The sequence below is a fragment of the Balaenoptera physalus genome, assembly GCF_965194825.1.
Source record: "Balaenoptera physalus genome assembly, chromosome: 18".
Taxonomy (NCBI): Eukaryota; Metazoa; Chordata; class Mammalia; order Artiodactyla; family Balaenopteridae; genus Balaenoptera; species Balaenoptera physalus.
Window position 1 is genome coordinate 58,654,344 of NC_138899.1, and position 16,167 is coordinate 58,670,510.

Below are 16,167 nucleotides of genomic sequence, written 5' to 3' on the forward strand. Positions count from 1 at the left end.
CCGTGTGCAAACATGTTCTGAGAAAGTCTGATAGAATCTTGATTCAAAGTATAATTTCTTTAATTAAAATGTTTCCCGTGTATCATAAAAACACTCTAAAATTTCAGAGGTCTTAAAACTACCGTGTTAATTATTAACTAAAAAAACATAAAAATCATTTCCCCTTTTTTTAAAAATCAGAGTTGCACAGTGAATATGCGTATTATTATCAATTCCACGAAACAGGTATATCTGAACTTTCAGAAATCTCAGATTAGAGAAATTGGAAAGTGCAAAATGGAAGAGGGGAAAAGACTTAGCAACCATAAGTTAGTTTTTAGTTTTCAAGACACTTGAGGTTTCATTTCTGGTTTATTTCTCTTTAATGGTACAGAAGTGTTAGGTACACACAAAATAACCTAGTTATTAAAATAAGATTTATTAGAATGTCATAATTGTAGCAGTGCCACTTTAGGGTACTAAACAAGCTGTTTAAGGACTGTTTAACAACCAAGATGCAATTGCTCACTGAACTCCACACATCATCGTCAAAGAGCTCTTCCACCATCACTCTGATATAGTCATTGTGTGACCAAAACAAACTGTTTTACTTTTAATTTAGGCCTGTAGACATTCTCACACACCAAACGAGGGGATTCACATGAAGTTATTATAGAAGGATAGTAAGCACTTGTAATATAGGGTAGTCAGCACTTCGATAAGATGGAAAAGACAAGCAAGCAGTGGAGGCACCAGGATGAAGTTATACAACCATACACGATGGCATTTGGTGGAACCGTGCCTGCAGGTATCACACACACCATAAAAATTTGCCTTGTGATTCACCAGTTTTGTTAGGACTAATGTCAGCGTGAAAAAGGCTGAAATGAATTTTCATTTTCATTTTCATTTTCTACGGCCTGTCATCATCTTATAAATCCAGTGCTGTCTAGGCCAACACTATCCCTCGGCCATGGGATGACCTGCAGCCCCACCCCCAGGAATAGGAAAGCTTCTGTGGGGTGGGGAAGCCTGGAAGTCAATTATCCCAGCCCACCTGATGTCCAGCCTTGCGGAGGCCAGGTGGGAGCCACACAGTCTATATCTAGATGTTGGCCTGCCCACCTGCAGCACTAACCCGGGGCCTGAAATCAGTTCACAGGGTCCTGAAAGATGCCTGCTTCATTCCCAGGACCAAGTCCCCACTGGCCTTCGACCTCTCTCAGCAGGAGGCTTCCTTTTGGGACAGAAAGGTAATCCTTTCCTGGAAGTCACAGTAGATACGTCCAGAAAGCTCTACCCTTGCAGGAAATAAGGGTTTTCTAAATAAACATCACGGAGGAACGGATCATTTAAGTGGTATCTTGAGACCAGGATCCTCACATGTTACCAATACTCAAATCGAAGCAACACACAAAAGACCATAGCTAATAATTTCTACCCGAGGAAGCACAGAGAAGAGAGAAGACACAACGGGAGCAGACCTGTTTCAGGACTGCATTTAGAGATGAGAGCTCTGGAACAGACGTTAAATTTAATAAGCGCAAAGTGATGCAGCTGGAAAGAAAGAATAGCCCGGCTAAGTATGATTTCAATGGTATTGAATTAGCTGGAAAGATATCTTGATGTCCTGATAGAGGTGGCATGTAAATTGCCAGCTCAGCCTGCCATGCAGTAGAGAAAGAGGGCCTGGCTCACAGAAAGAGCTACATTTTAGAAAAAGTCTACTTGCTCTTACTTTTAAAGGAAAGCTCACGTCCCGTTTATGACGTTGTTGAACTTGGACTATCCTAAAAGTAAGAGGTCGCTGAGGATAAGGGAGCAGAAGAGCTGCCCACCTCTGGTCACAGCACTTTGCTTTTGCCAAATGAATTTGACCACGGTCATTACGGTCTTTGCCATTCACTCATTCAACCAATATTAAGCAACAAGCTTTGTGCTAGTTTCTTTAGGGCAAACCAAGAGGAACGAAGTCCCCTTCCCTTAGATAGTGTTATGGGTTGAATTATGTGTGCCAGAAAGTATGTGGAAGTCTTAATTAAATGTGGCCTCATTTAGATGTAGAATCTACGCAGATGGTCAAATTATGATGAAGTCATTAAAGGAGTCCCTAATCCAACATGACAGGTGTCTTCAAAAGGGCAGAAATTTGAACACAGGGATAAACAATGCGAAGACACAGGAAGAAGATGGCCGTTCATAGGCCAAGGAACACCTGAGGCTACCAGAAGCTAGGAGAAAGGCATGGACCATATTCTCCCTCGCAACCCTCAGAAAGAACCAAGCCTGCTGACACCTTGATTTCGGATTTCTAGCCTCCAGAACCGCGAGATGATAAGTGTCTGTCATTTAAGCCACCCAGTTTGTGTTCCTTTGTTACAGCTTCCAGAGAAAACTAATACAGACTGGGTCACAAAAGAAGCAAGGCCGATGACAAAATTGCCATGGTCAATGGAACTCCTGTGTGGGTCTATCCACAGATGGTTTGATTCAATTCACAGGGCCAGGTTCAGTCAATGGACCAGAGATCAACACCATCTACGTCCGTTCCATAAAGACCATCAAAGAAAGAGATGGTTTATATCCTATACAGAGGCTGACCCAATGTTTAATACTCTAAAAAGATGATTAGAAAGAAAGAAGCCATAAAGGTTAATGGAAAATTAATCTTGGTGACCTACTGAGGCAAATCAAAGTTGTGGGACATACATTTATTTAAAAGGAAAATGCAAAGAATCTTTAGAAGGGCAACTTCAGGTAAGGGGACAGAGATAAGACTTTAACTAGAAGAGTCTTCAGTATTCACCTATTTACATCAATGTTGAAAAGATCAAAGCCTTCTGATAAGGTAATAAAGATGAATAGCAGTAACTCTATGTTAACACTGTAGAAGATGGAAAGAGATTCCAGGTGACCAGTCCTGTTTCCTCCCTGGATGTCTACAGAGTCCCTGTTGTAGGTACTCTGAGATGCTCCCCAAATGCACATTAGTTCACTGAGACCACTCATGACTGGCCCTCTGCACCCCGGTATAAGTGAGTAAAACGCACACAAGAGAATGATGTCAACTGAATGTCAGCTTAATCAAAGCTGCATCACTTCTCATACAGTGACAAGCAACCTGCCAGCGGCCGTGCTCGTCGCTTGCTGTACCCACCATCCCTTTACCTGAACATGGTGAGCGCTCTCTCCTCCACGGTTTATAAGGATGGCATCATGCTGGCTGCAAAGGACCTGTAAAATAAAGGCAGCCGTGTTAGAGAAAACGTCCAACAGCAAACTCAGAGAGCTGTTGGAATATACATAAGCAGATGCAAGGTTTCGCTTGCAAAGTTCTGTCGATCTTCCAAAGAATATTTCTGCTTTAAAAGTCGTCCTTGTTGCTAAAGTAGCTACACCAGGGCTGGGGTCAGGGCCAGGGCCCCCCAAATCTGGAAAAGCCTACATAAATCAAGCTGTATATTAGTTAAGGGCAGTACAACCTAGAGTATCATTTGAAAGCAGTTTGGGGGGGCTGATCAGTACAGGATTACTCTTTTTAAGTGTAGGAAAGACTTCCTGCAAATTTCCAACTTGACATAAGGGTTAGATATTTCTACGTTTTCTCTTAGGAAGTCTGTGGTTCCTCAAACTATAAAAATGCATCTATATATTTCCATAGAATAAATCCCAACTTTATTTACTAGAAAGTATTTTAAAATCTTGTTACTCGAGTCAGGTCTACAGACCACCAACATCAGCATCACCAGGGAGCCTGAAATGCTAAAACCTCCTGAAACAGAATCTGTATTTTCACAGGATCCTCGAGTGATTCCTATGCACATTCATGTCTGAGAAGCATGGTTTCGAAGCTCCTTATCTATCTGACCTGCAATTACTAGAATCACAAAAAATAGGTTGCCTGAAACTTCAAGACTGTCCTCTGTTAATGGAATCACAGTGCCTTTATTATAGCTGAATAAAGTCCCCAGAAATCCCTTACTGCTGGCTAAGTCAACTTTTCTCTTTCAGAATACGTGGGCTAATTGTACACTTATACCTAAAGCACAGTTGATTCTAGAAGACTTTTGTTTTACACTTACAAAAGCAGCACCATAGCCATTCATTCATTCCATAAGCAGTTACTGAACATCTATTTAGATGCTCCATGATATCCAACATTGGGTCAAGAGCCCAAAGTGTAGGGGAAGAACAGAAATTACAATAGGAATGGGAGCTCTAATAGGGAAAGGTTGGCACCAGAAGCCAGGGTGCAGAGGAGGGCACTGGTGCACACTTAGAAAGCACCTGACCCAGACCTGGGACACTGCGAGGGCTTCCTGAGCTGAGCTTCGAAAAAAGAAGAGGAAAGATGTTTCAAGAAGCAGCCCACCTGTAGGCGCAGTGAGTGTGGTGCTGGGTTAGGGCAAGTACCCAGCCCAGCGATGAAGGAGTCAACTACCTTTACTTAGAAAAAATATTGGATTGTGACTGTATAGAGTTGTTTTTCTCAACTGCTTTGAATATTTGTATGCACGAGCTCTAAAGCCGGAAGCCGTTAGGAACATTTTTTCCCCTTCAGCTCCCCTACCTGTAGACAAGGAGGAATGGCAGACATCAAATGCAAGCAGCACTGACTCAGAAGTCTGCTGAACACTGCAAGGGGGCAGGGACAACAGAACTCAGTCTCTGCATCTGCTCTCTGATCACACAGAGTCACAGAGTCAATGCAGCTGCAACCAGCAATACAGGGACCATAAAGAGAATGGCATTAAAGTTAATACAAAAGTCAGGAAACTGTCTTCGGGGAGGGACACTGGCTCTTTGGCTGCTGCATCGCTGGGAGCAATTGAAGGCTCTCGGTGAGACCACAGTGTGCATGCCCCTCTCTGTGCCTGTCTCCTCTCCCTACATTTAAGTAGTCCTTATCCTGCCTCCTTCCCCCTCACTTCCTCTGACTCATTCTCCTTCTCCCTTACCACCTCCAAGTGCCCTCCCATCTCTAATTCAACTCTCTTCTTCTCCTTTTCAATCTGCCTGCTTTCTCACCCCCTCCTGCTATGAGAAGAAGGAGATGAGGGAGAGAAGCGAGGATAACAGAGCATCTTTCTACCTTTCCCCCCTTGACCTCTTTTCCCTGTTCCTCACTAATGTGCCCATACTTCTTTCCCCTCTTCTACGCTCTCTCCTTTCCCAGAGTCGAACCTCTGTTATCAGTGTGTAGCCAGACCTCCCAGGCACAGAGCTTGGAAATTATAGGAAAATTGCTGGGCTCGTCTGCTGTCCCATCGTCACACTTGGAGTTCGCAGATTCTCCCAACCTGCTGCCAGGTCAACAGTTGAGAAGGCAAAAAAAACAAACTTTAGGGACTTCCCTGGTGGCGCAGTGGTTAAGAATCCGCCTGCCAATTCAGGGGACACGGGTTCGATCCCTGGTCCAGGAAGATCCCACATGCCACGGAGCAACTAAGCCCGTGCGCCACAACTACTGAGCCTGCGCTCTAGAGCCCGCAAGCCACAATTACTGAGCCTGCTCACCACAGCTACAGAAGCCTGCACGCCTAGAGCCCGTGCTCCACAACAAGAGAAGCCACCGCAGTGAGAAGCCCACGCACCGCAACGAAGAGTAGCCCCCGTTCGCCTCAACTAGAGAAAACCCGTGCGCAGCAACGAAGACCCAATGCAGCCAAAAACAAATAAATAAATTTATTTTAAAAAAAACTTTATAAATGTAGTAAGCTAGCATTTTCTTAGCAGTTTTTAAAATGTAGAACAATGCTGGGCTATTCAGCTGCTGTGCTCAAAGGGTACCGAGACGTAAAATATACTAGGCAAAAGGATTTCATCCTATCTCCGGTTTTTCCTAAGGACGCTCCCTTCAACCCACCATGAATCCAACCCTTTCCTTAGTGTTCGTCTTACCCCTCTTTGTGCCGATCCCCCAAACCCTCCTGGAATGACTGAAATGGGCCTCATTACAGGCAGGAGTTACCAGAGTGCCTCCTGACAAAGACACAATGCAGCACACAAAAAGGCTCATTTAACGCCCCATCAGGAAGCCTTACAAGTTACAGCTTAATAAATGTACGAAGATTATTATAATACAGAAAATGTCTGGTACCACCACTTCCTGCATGAAATGCACTTACGGAGTACTCTACAGAGCCGGCTGTGATATGGCAATCTCACACATACTCTTTGAATTACAGAAAAGCAATTTGGCTTTCTTTAGGTATTTTACTCTTATTTTCACCCCTGTGAACGATCAGCAAAACTCTGTAGACAAATCTGCTTTGCTCACCCTTTTATCCCAGCGCCTAGATGTAGTATGTGCCCCTGGCATATAGTATATGCTCCCCAAATGTTTGATGAATGAATAAGTTAATTAATCAAAGAATCAACTGACCAATCAGTATTAGCCTAAGACACAACAGAATTAAGCAGCTGGAGGGAAATACTATGGCACACGGATGCACTTTGAAAATTTCCCCTAGGCTTTTGGCAGTGGCACCTAATCATAAGGTAAACACAGGGCTGTGGATGTAACTCACCTCCAAGAAGTAGAAAGGGCAGAGGGGCTGACTGGGCAGGGATACTGAGTGGTCAGATGTGACAACTAACATTCTAATAGCAAATGAGCAAACAGAAAAACTCTAGAGAACAGACAAAAGTTCTCCAAAAAAAAATACAGTAGCCTGGGATAAATTAGTCAGTCCCTCCATTTGTTCCCATGATACTTTGTCCAGACCCTAAAATTACTGATGCGCTCATCACACCTTTACACTTCTTCAACAGTTCCGAGTCAAACTAGGAAGTAAGGACCTGATCATAGCTCACCAAGATTTCGTAGGCAAGCCAAGAAGGCTCCAGAACGGATTCGCTCTGTAGACCAGGAAAGGGATTGCAATCCTATCTTGGAAAAGGGAAAGAGGAGACACGACAGGTGGAGCTAGGTCTAAATAGAACCCCAAGAGGTCCTGCCTCTCTGGATTCATGTCAGAATTCAGGGACCAGTTTAGCAGTTCCCCGAAAAAGGGATGCAAGTCACTCCATATCAACCAACCAAGAGTTAGAGCAGAGCTGGCTTAGCCGGCAGTGTAATTTGTTATATCTGGCTCTGAATCTCTTAAAAATGTATTTCATCAACAGTATATAATCAATAGTATTTCTAAAATCAGCATGTATTTTCTTTGTGTTCAAAAATCATGAGTGTTTCTTTTTAACGTTAACAACATTAACACCATGAAAACCATTGGGCTGAGATGGTCACCCCTCCAGAAAAGGCCTCTTCAGAAACCCATCCAATTTTCATGTAGAAAGAGCCTCCTATGTTAACTTTCAACTCCACTGCCCCCTCCGACCTGAAACAGTTTTAACGAAAGCCCTGCACTCACATCTGAAAAGAAGGATTTGCCTCTTGAGGAAAAAACTTTGACAACTCTAGGACACATGTATTTTAATTTAAATCTGACCCAGAGTAAAGTACCTCAATGACTCATCAATGGAAAAAGAAAAAATATCTTTAAACAATCCCTAGATGTTACTTAACATTACCACATCTGCATATCATGAGACCTAGATTTGTTACCATTCAACAGACAGTGCTTTCTAATAATAAGGAATAGAGGAAAAGATAGCATGTTTTAATCTTTCGTCCCCTTAAGTTTCAGTTTGAGGTTTCTGGCAATATAGTTTCCTAGCTATATATGGACCACAGACAGCTCTACGATTTCAGTGTTACCTATACAACATTATAAATATTTAGAGGAAGAAAAATAGTTGTATATGCCATCTGTATCCACTCCCTAAAGCTCTACAGCTATGTTTTTGCACTGGTCACCATCCAAAGCCAGTTCTGAGGGCCAGCTCCACCTGTGATTCACACAATTCCTTTTCCAGATCAACTCCCTGTTCAGTCTACCAGCACCTCAACATTTGTGGATTTCTTCTAATCTCACCTCAATAAGCGACTGCTTATGGGAGGATAAAAACCCACTTCTTCCCACAACATTTGGGTGCATGTGTGTATTTCAGCGTTTGTCTCTCATATGATTTCCAAGTGAGAACTCAAGGTCAAGTAGACAAATAGTGCGTACACAACAAGAGCTACCGCATGAAAACAGATCAAGGAAGGGGGGGCCCCCTCCCATCACTTCCACTACATCCCTGAAAGATATGATCCAGATAACCCCCTTCCCAGCCCCTAGATCCAGCCAACCCCTCCATTAAGCAGACCTTCCTGAGAGAGGGGTCTGGGTGAACGCCACTGTAAGAGATGGCCACATATTTCCACAGTTTATGAGGATAAAGCAATTACAGCTTCAGCCATTCATGAATAAAAGCCTCTTTAACATGTTAATGAGAACATTAAACTCAGCTGCACTTGGTTTGGTCTCCCTAGAAAGTCTGTTAGGTTGAAGAAAGTTTCTTCAAGAAGCAGTAATGAAATTGCAGGTCTCTCTGTGCCGCCAGGGCATGACCGGGCCACAAACACGGGCTGCCTGATGTCTCTCCTGAACGAGCCCATATATTCTGGTAAGGCTACCGTTTGGTAAATGAGAAGAGGCACTTGGAGAAATACCTTCCTCTCTGCAGTATTTGTGGGCTTGTGTGTGCTCACTCATTTTATATCTGACTTGTCTCCTAATTCGTTTTTAATGTTATACACAGCTTGGAGTACAATGTGTGACTCAATAAATGTAAAATTATACTTTTCCGCTATTTTCCCTTAATCATTTTCTACCGCCTCTGTTCTCTCTTGCACAAGGCTCCCAACTGCCGCTTGCCTGGAGGCCCATTAAATTCAGCAGACAACCAAGAGAGCTTCAGAAGCCGAAGGTGAACAAGATATAATTCTCAGACTCGGTGACTTAACATGAATGTCTGCCTCTTCCTCCGAACAAAACCTGGAGCAGTGTGAATGAAAGAGTTTGTCACCTTGAAGACCAGCTAGGAGAGAAGAGTAAAGCTAAAGCAGGTTCATCTATTGAAGGTCACTGATGCATTCAACTCTCCCAACATTTACTGAGCATCTGCTATGCACTAAGAACTGTTCTAGACGCTGGGGCGCAACCAGGAGTGAGGCAGACAAGACTTTCACTCTCACAGAGCTTGATATCTCACGGGAGAGACAGGTAGTAAACAATAAAAGAAAATGTCAGAGGGTAACAAGTGCTAGAAAGAACCTGCAAGAAGGTGATGTGACAAGAGAGGTTAGTTAAAGGGTGGACAGGAAAAGGTGAGCAGAGCAAAAAGCTAAAGCAAAATCCTTAACGTCATGGAAAGACAGGGAAGAATCTCCAATGCATATCACTAAGTGAAAGAAGCTATTCTGAAAAGGCGACACACTGTATGATTCCAAGTGTATGACATTCTAGGAAAGGCAAAACTATGGAGACAGTTAAAAGATCAGTGGTTGCCAGGGATGAGAAGAGGGAGAGAAGAATAGAATTTGAAATATGCTTTGAAAGAAGAGCTGACAGGATTGGTGATGGATAGATTGGAAATGAGAGGTGAGGGAGAAAGAGAAATCAAAGATGATTTCTGAATAAGAAGAGAGACCATTCCCTGAGAGAGGGAAGACCCTTGGGAAACGGCCTATGAAGACCACACAAGGTGCCATGTGGAGCCCTAAGGAAGCAGTGGGGGTCCGAGTTCACCAAGGGAACTCAAGGTCAACTTGCTTGACCTCTGCCTTAATGTGAGTAGCAGATGTGTGCATGTGTGTGATACATATACTCACATACGTGGATATATGCAAATATGTGTCATGCTTAATAGATGGGTTTTGCAATTCAAAGCAAATCTGAGATCATTTCAACCATCTTTCAAGGAATAAAGAGAAAGAGTTGTGTTATTGTTGTTGTTTCCATTAACGTGCAAGGAAGCTGAGGGCAAATAGGGGGAAAAGTCTTTCCGGAGGTCACACAGCAAGGGGTCAGCAGAGCTGAAACAAGGAACCAGGCTTCCCTGCAGGAGTTCACACCACGTATCACACCCTCTGTAAATCATCCGGAATGTTCAGGGCACCCGCGAGCACCACGCTTCATGAGGGAACACGCACCCCGGATGAGGGAAGGGTGGGGTTGATGCGGCCTCCTTTCCTATAGCAAGCTCATCCCGTCTGGATGCTATTGAAATCATCCATAAAATGTGGTTGACAAACCTAAAAAATCAATAACATGAAAGCAAACCTCACAGAGAGCAAATCAAATATTCAAGTGCGATGGGACACTGATTTTTAAACAGACATGTTAATTACGAACAACAAGGCCTCTCAGGCACTAGCCCTTCAGAAACCTCCTCAGGGTTACACATAAGGAGCTTCCTCAGAAATGGAAGAAGCTGGCCTAACGCCACCTCTTCATACACCTCCCCAGGACCTCCTCCCCTGTGCCTTAGGTTTCCCAAAGAACACCCAAAGCACTAAACACATTTTAGGAAAAGGGAAAACCAGAGTTGACAGGTCAGGTTTTTGCAATATTATTTAAAGGAGTAAAATTCAACTGGATGAAATCACCACTAAAACCATTCCGGTCATGTTTGAAGAAGACAGGGGGCAGGCCCGGGAGGAGTGGGCATGCCATCTTGTCTGCCTGCCACCTCTACGTGGCTTCAAAATAGACTCTCCTCTTCCATCTACCAGGCTCTCCCTCATCATCCACCAGGCTCTCCCTCAGAAGCTGCGAGGTCTCCCACCTCGACGTTTTGAAGTCTGGAAGGGAAACAAAGAGGGGCTGTCTGCCTCTATGTTTCCCGCTGTGAGTCATACACTCCCTGCTCTTACTGAACGTAGGCTGTTTGTTTCCTTGTTGATTTGCAGACTTCCTCTCTGCTGCTCCTCTCTAATAATGTGTTGCCAAAGGACCTCTACAATGGCAGGCACAGGCCGGCTGATGGACAAGACCACAGCAAGTGTAACCCACAGTAACGACTGAGAGCGCCCAAAGGAGGCGGCTCGGGAGAAAGGAGTTTTGAGATGCTTGGTCAGCTGCACCCTGTCCTCCTAGCTGGAGATTGAGAAAATCATTTGTCAGCGTTAAAACCACATGTAAAGATGGGAATCACTCCCCCTACAACATTGATTTTCTTACCGAATGCTTTCACAGAGGCACATAGGACTGACAGGCTCTCTCCACACACGGAGGAGAGTGGACACCTGCCCTATTGTTAGATAGATGCTCAGGCAGCTCACTCCCTGAAACTACCCGCAGGCTCCCATTCACATCAATATCCTCCACCAGGCCCTATCTCCCTGTCCGCTCTGCCCTACAGAATCCTTTGTCCTGCTTGTACACATCATTTTCCCTAATTCTGTCTTCTCCTATCAGTAAAGTTTTCTTGCTTTTTTGGTAGTGTGGTTATTGAGATTTTCAAAGAGAGTTCAGGAAAGACAGATGGCAAGAAGAAAGGCAAACTGGGGATAATTCACAGGGGACTTGATTCAGAGAGTCTGCTCCTAGGAAGAGCCTAGTCAGCGAGCAAGATGGGCCGATGGTGGGAGGCCTGGAGGGCAGACGGGCACACAAGTAGGAATGACCAAAAGCAAGCAGTGGATTAGAAACCAGGGGGGCATTCGAAGCAGTGGGCTTTCGACACCACTATGAGACATCTTAGAGGCAACCCTAGAGGCTGGAAGCAGAAGGTTGCAGGATGCCAGCGGTACCTGTCACTAGAAATGGCTCAGGAACGGAGTAGGCAAAAATAAGGCAAATGCTCACACTCTTGTCCCTTTATAGTCATAACGATCCCTCTGTACAGCTCTATTTCTTGTCTTTCCTTCACAGCTTGGGTCCAATGTCAAACGCTCTTTTATCCTCACAAGACACCTGAGACCCTGGCCAGACAATTATCAGAGTGATGATTCTATCTTTATACAATTAAACGCTACAGCTTTCTTTGCCAAGCATTTTTCACATATACTGTGTCTTTTCATTCCCATAACACTATGTGACATAAACACTATTAAATCAGTAAATCCAGGCTCAAAGAGATTTAAAAATTTTGCACAATGCCACCCAAGTGAAAGAGCCTTCATTCAAACCCAGATCTTGTGGCTTGAGATCCTGTGCTTTCTAGAACATGCTGTTAGTATATTTCTTGTTCTCTAACTCTATGTGCTATAAATTTCACCAATCTAGGCTTCACTAATTCAGAGCTGCCGAGGCGATAAACCACCATCAAGTGATACCCCACTTACTTGGAATCTGGGAGGTGCTACAAAAAATGTGCATCCAATATCATACAGGGTGCCGGATGAGGCAAGAAAGGTTGCCTTTGTTTAGTCATGAGGCCTACATCACCAACTTAGCACCAATATGCAATTAAAAACTTAATTTGCTAACTACAAATGATTTAATTCTGTTCTCATGGCTAATCAATGTTTTTTAAAATTCAAAATAATAATTCCCCCACATATAAGAGGTATAATCTTAAAGTAGTAGCACTGAGTCTATAGGCTAAAATTAAAAACCATCACGGTCATATAGTTTTGTCATGAACTTTCATTATTTATTATATTATCCCGTAGCTCAAATTACTATTAATTCATATCTGCACCTCCTTAAAGAGTCCAGCATAAAGCTGGTCTCCAAACATTTGCTGAATAGATGGATGGATACATAAATGAACAAATGCATGTGTCCATCAAGCTACACTCCATGCCAGTGGAAGAGGGAAATGCCACTTGCTTCAAGGACAATGGACCAAGCCACAGAGACACAGATCCAAGTCCTGCTGTTTACCAACTATGTCATTGTGGGTAAATTAACTCCCTCCTTGATTCTGAGCTTCCTCATCGGCAAATGGGGACAACTGAGTGCCACACAGAACTGGCGGGAGGATCAAATGAAGTCACAGACTTGGCACACTGCCTGGGATGCAGAAGTTGCTGTAGCTTATTTACTCCCCCCCCTCTCTCCCGCATTTAGCGTGACCTCTTTCATCCCAACCTTCATAATGGTGCTTCAGTACACAAAACCCTGCTGTAAAGTTAATGGCCAAACATCAAATTTATTTACAGTGATGACCAATCTCCCCTCCACTAACATCAAACTTATTTATTCATGGTCTAGAGACAAGCTGTTATGCATAAAAGGTGTTCAACAGATTTCGATGACTAAATGTTTTGAGGACTAAATGAGTAAATGTCCCAGAGAAGTGAAGCTCATCAAGACTCTTTATATATGAAAGCTAAAATGTAATGTATACTTAACCACTTTGCTAAAAGAACAGGTCGAAAGAACTTTAACTTTTTCTTGACTCGGGGCTGTCAACATGAATTTAAGTTTTAGCACTGGAATAAGAAGTTACAGGGATTTCCCTGGTGGTCCAGTGGTATAGAATCTGGTGGTATAGAATCTGGTATAGATTCTGCCTTCCAATGCAGGGGACACGGGTTCGATCCCTGGTCAGGGAACTAAGATCCCACGTGCAGCAGGGCAACTAAGCCCATGCGCCACAACTACTGGGCCGGAACACTCTAGAGCCCGTGTGCCACAACTAGAGAGAGAAAACCCGCACACCACAACTAGAGAGAAGCCTGCGCGCCATAACGAAAGATCCCGCGTGCCGCAACTAACATCCGACGCAGCCAATAAATAAATAAATAAATAAATAAATAAATGTTATAATTCCTTGTAGGCTTTTTAAGTCAGTAGATTTGCTAACACTAAATGTTCCCAGATTTCGACATTGTGGTCACAGCTTTCATTTCTTCCTGTGGTCAGCGGCTTCATCCCCTGGAGGGCATGAGACACTGGGGAATTAACAAGACAAAGTCCCCATCATCGTCAATATATGTATATGTATAGCTGATTCACTGTGTTATTAAGCAGAAACTAACACACCATTGTAAAGCAATTATACTCCAATAAAGATGTTAAAAAAAAAAAGAGTTTATCAGGACTCATTCTCAGATATTTCTCATCTGTGGCCTCATGACACATATGTTTGGTAAGAGTTTGAAGGAGGGCCTGTATCCTTCCTAGACCAAGGAGGACTGCTCTACCCCTAATGTCTTCCACATATGAGGCACTCAACAAATACTTATAAAGTAAATTAATAGGGTAAATAGTATGCAACCTCTGTAATTATCATTTTCTATTTGAAGATTTTATTCTAATCCATGACCAGGTCCCTTAGTTGTTTGAGGCTGTACTTTTTCATCTGCAAAATAAGGCAGCTGGGTTAAAGGATCTCTAAGATCCCTTCCAACATTAATCTTCCATGATCCTATACTTCTAGGCACCTATGTATGTTCCAGATGATAGAGCTGCTGGAAATCCGACTACAAGGTAAGTGAGACCTTAGAGGACATAATGAATAAACAATGCATCCTTCACCCTCTAATACAGACATCTTCACAAGAAGATATTATCCTTGTACCATGGCAACAAATATAAAAAGAATGAGCTCTCTTATTTCTCTCACTCTTAACATCATACATAATAGTAGAAAGATTGACCTTGGTATGTAAACATATTGATCCATTTTTTTTCCCCTGTATCAAATGTTCGTAAGTGAAAAACTAGTATATCTCCAAAGTCAACTGCATTCAGGCAAATAAAACCTTAAAGGAATTTTTTTTTTTCTCACAACTAAATCTAGTGCTTTCATTGACGCTCTGTTCCCAGCTATTTCTTGGTTCATATATTAACTTATCAGCTACATTTGTTTAAATGATACTACAGTTTCACTGTTTGCACAGAAATATAATTCAACTCCTTTAAACTAGTCTAACTTTCTTAAAACTGAAACTTCTAAATTAAAAAATTCACACAAACAGGAAGCAGATGCTTTCAAACGCAAGTCAAAGATTTGTCAACACAAATCTCTGCACAGCTGGGAGGGCACTTATGGGCACAGCTTCTCCCCTGGAGACAGAGGACGCCTTGGACAGCTTTCTCTCCCAGGTAGGAGGTAGGACGGTACACCTGTAAGTCCATCCTACACGAATTCAAAGTATACTTTCCTCCAGCGTTGTACCAAATCTCAAGGGAATGGGAAAAATGAATAAAACATATCATCTCTGCCTCAGAGGAGATGCAGCTAGGCCAAGTGAATGAAAACGGCGACACTGGCAAACAACTGCCTGAGATCGGAGACTAGCTTTGCCATAATTAGCTGGAAACCGTGGGCAAGTTACTTAACCTTTCTGATCCAGCGTCCTCATCTGCATAGTGGTGCTAGTAACAGGACCTACCTCATTAGTGCTGTTAGGGGGAGTAACTAAGTTACTGCTCTTCCTGGCACACAGTAAGCACTCAACGTTAGTACCTGTATCGTGATTATCACCATTATGAACACACAACCCATGAGTTGAAAATGTTCACTATTTTTATTTAGCAAAATTGAAGTTATAACAGATCCTAGGAAATAAAAGGAAAAAACAAAGTGGAAAACTATTTTTCCAACAAGTTTCATTTTTCCTGTGTCTTCCTGACAAATCCTAACCACATCTATTCCTCAGGGAGATGTAAAGATGGTGGTGGGTAGGGGTGTAGAGAAAGATGTAAGGAAATATGGGAGAGAAAAAGAGAAAATAAGAGGGGGCAGGCAAGAGGAGCATTCCTGAGTTACCTAAAACCATCAGGTACACGGGAGCTGAACAAAGATGGAGAGAACCTTTGTTGCAGCCTTGCCCTGGCTTGTTTCCTTCTCTGCCCAGAAAATCCTTCCTCAAGCACTGAACTACCACACTTATCTTTTCCTCACCGCTCTGTGCTTTTCTTTCCACCGTTTACACCTTTGTTTTATCGAATATTAGGTGCAGAAAGAGCCTTAGAAGTCACCTAATCCAGTTCCCTTATTTCATACGTGAGAAACACTGAGGGCCAATGAGACCAAGTCATTTACCCGGGGCGGGACAGCTTGGCAATGGCACAGGCAACATCAACATAGGAATCCCGGTGCCCCTGGTCTGTGCTGTCTCCCTGAGGACAATAAAACGAGGACGTTTACCCACATGGAGTCTGGCTGGCCCTTATCCCGTCTGGCAGATATATAAGTTTTTTATCTTGGGAAGAAAATCTTGAGAAATATTCCTAAATGAATTAACAAGAAGCTTACTGTTTTTAATTCAATAAACATGTTTTATTATTAACTTCATTGCCTGCTAAGCCTGAAATTAGGTTTTTTCTATGCTTGGGCAGGTCCTCCCTCACCAATAACAGAACAATCAGATTTCAATTAAACAGATATTCTCACTTG

At 43.1% G+C, this 16,167-nt stretch overlaps 1 protein-coding gene across 2 annotated transcripts in view; it reads right to left on the minus strand.

Annotated features, from left to right (window-relative positions):
• Window positions 1-16,167, minus strand: part of ENOX1 (ecto-NOX disulfide-thiol exchanger 1) — a 625,875-nt gene that overhangs the window by 491,213 nt on the left and 118,495 nt on the right. For both annotated transcript variants that reach the window (XM_082435381.1, XM_082435376.1), the window contains exon 2: window positions 3,148-3,213. The gene's annotated coding sequence lies outside the window, so the exon portion shown is untranslated. The remainder of the gene's footprint in view (window positions 1-3,147; window positions 3,214-16,167) is intronic.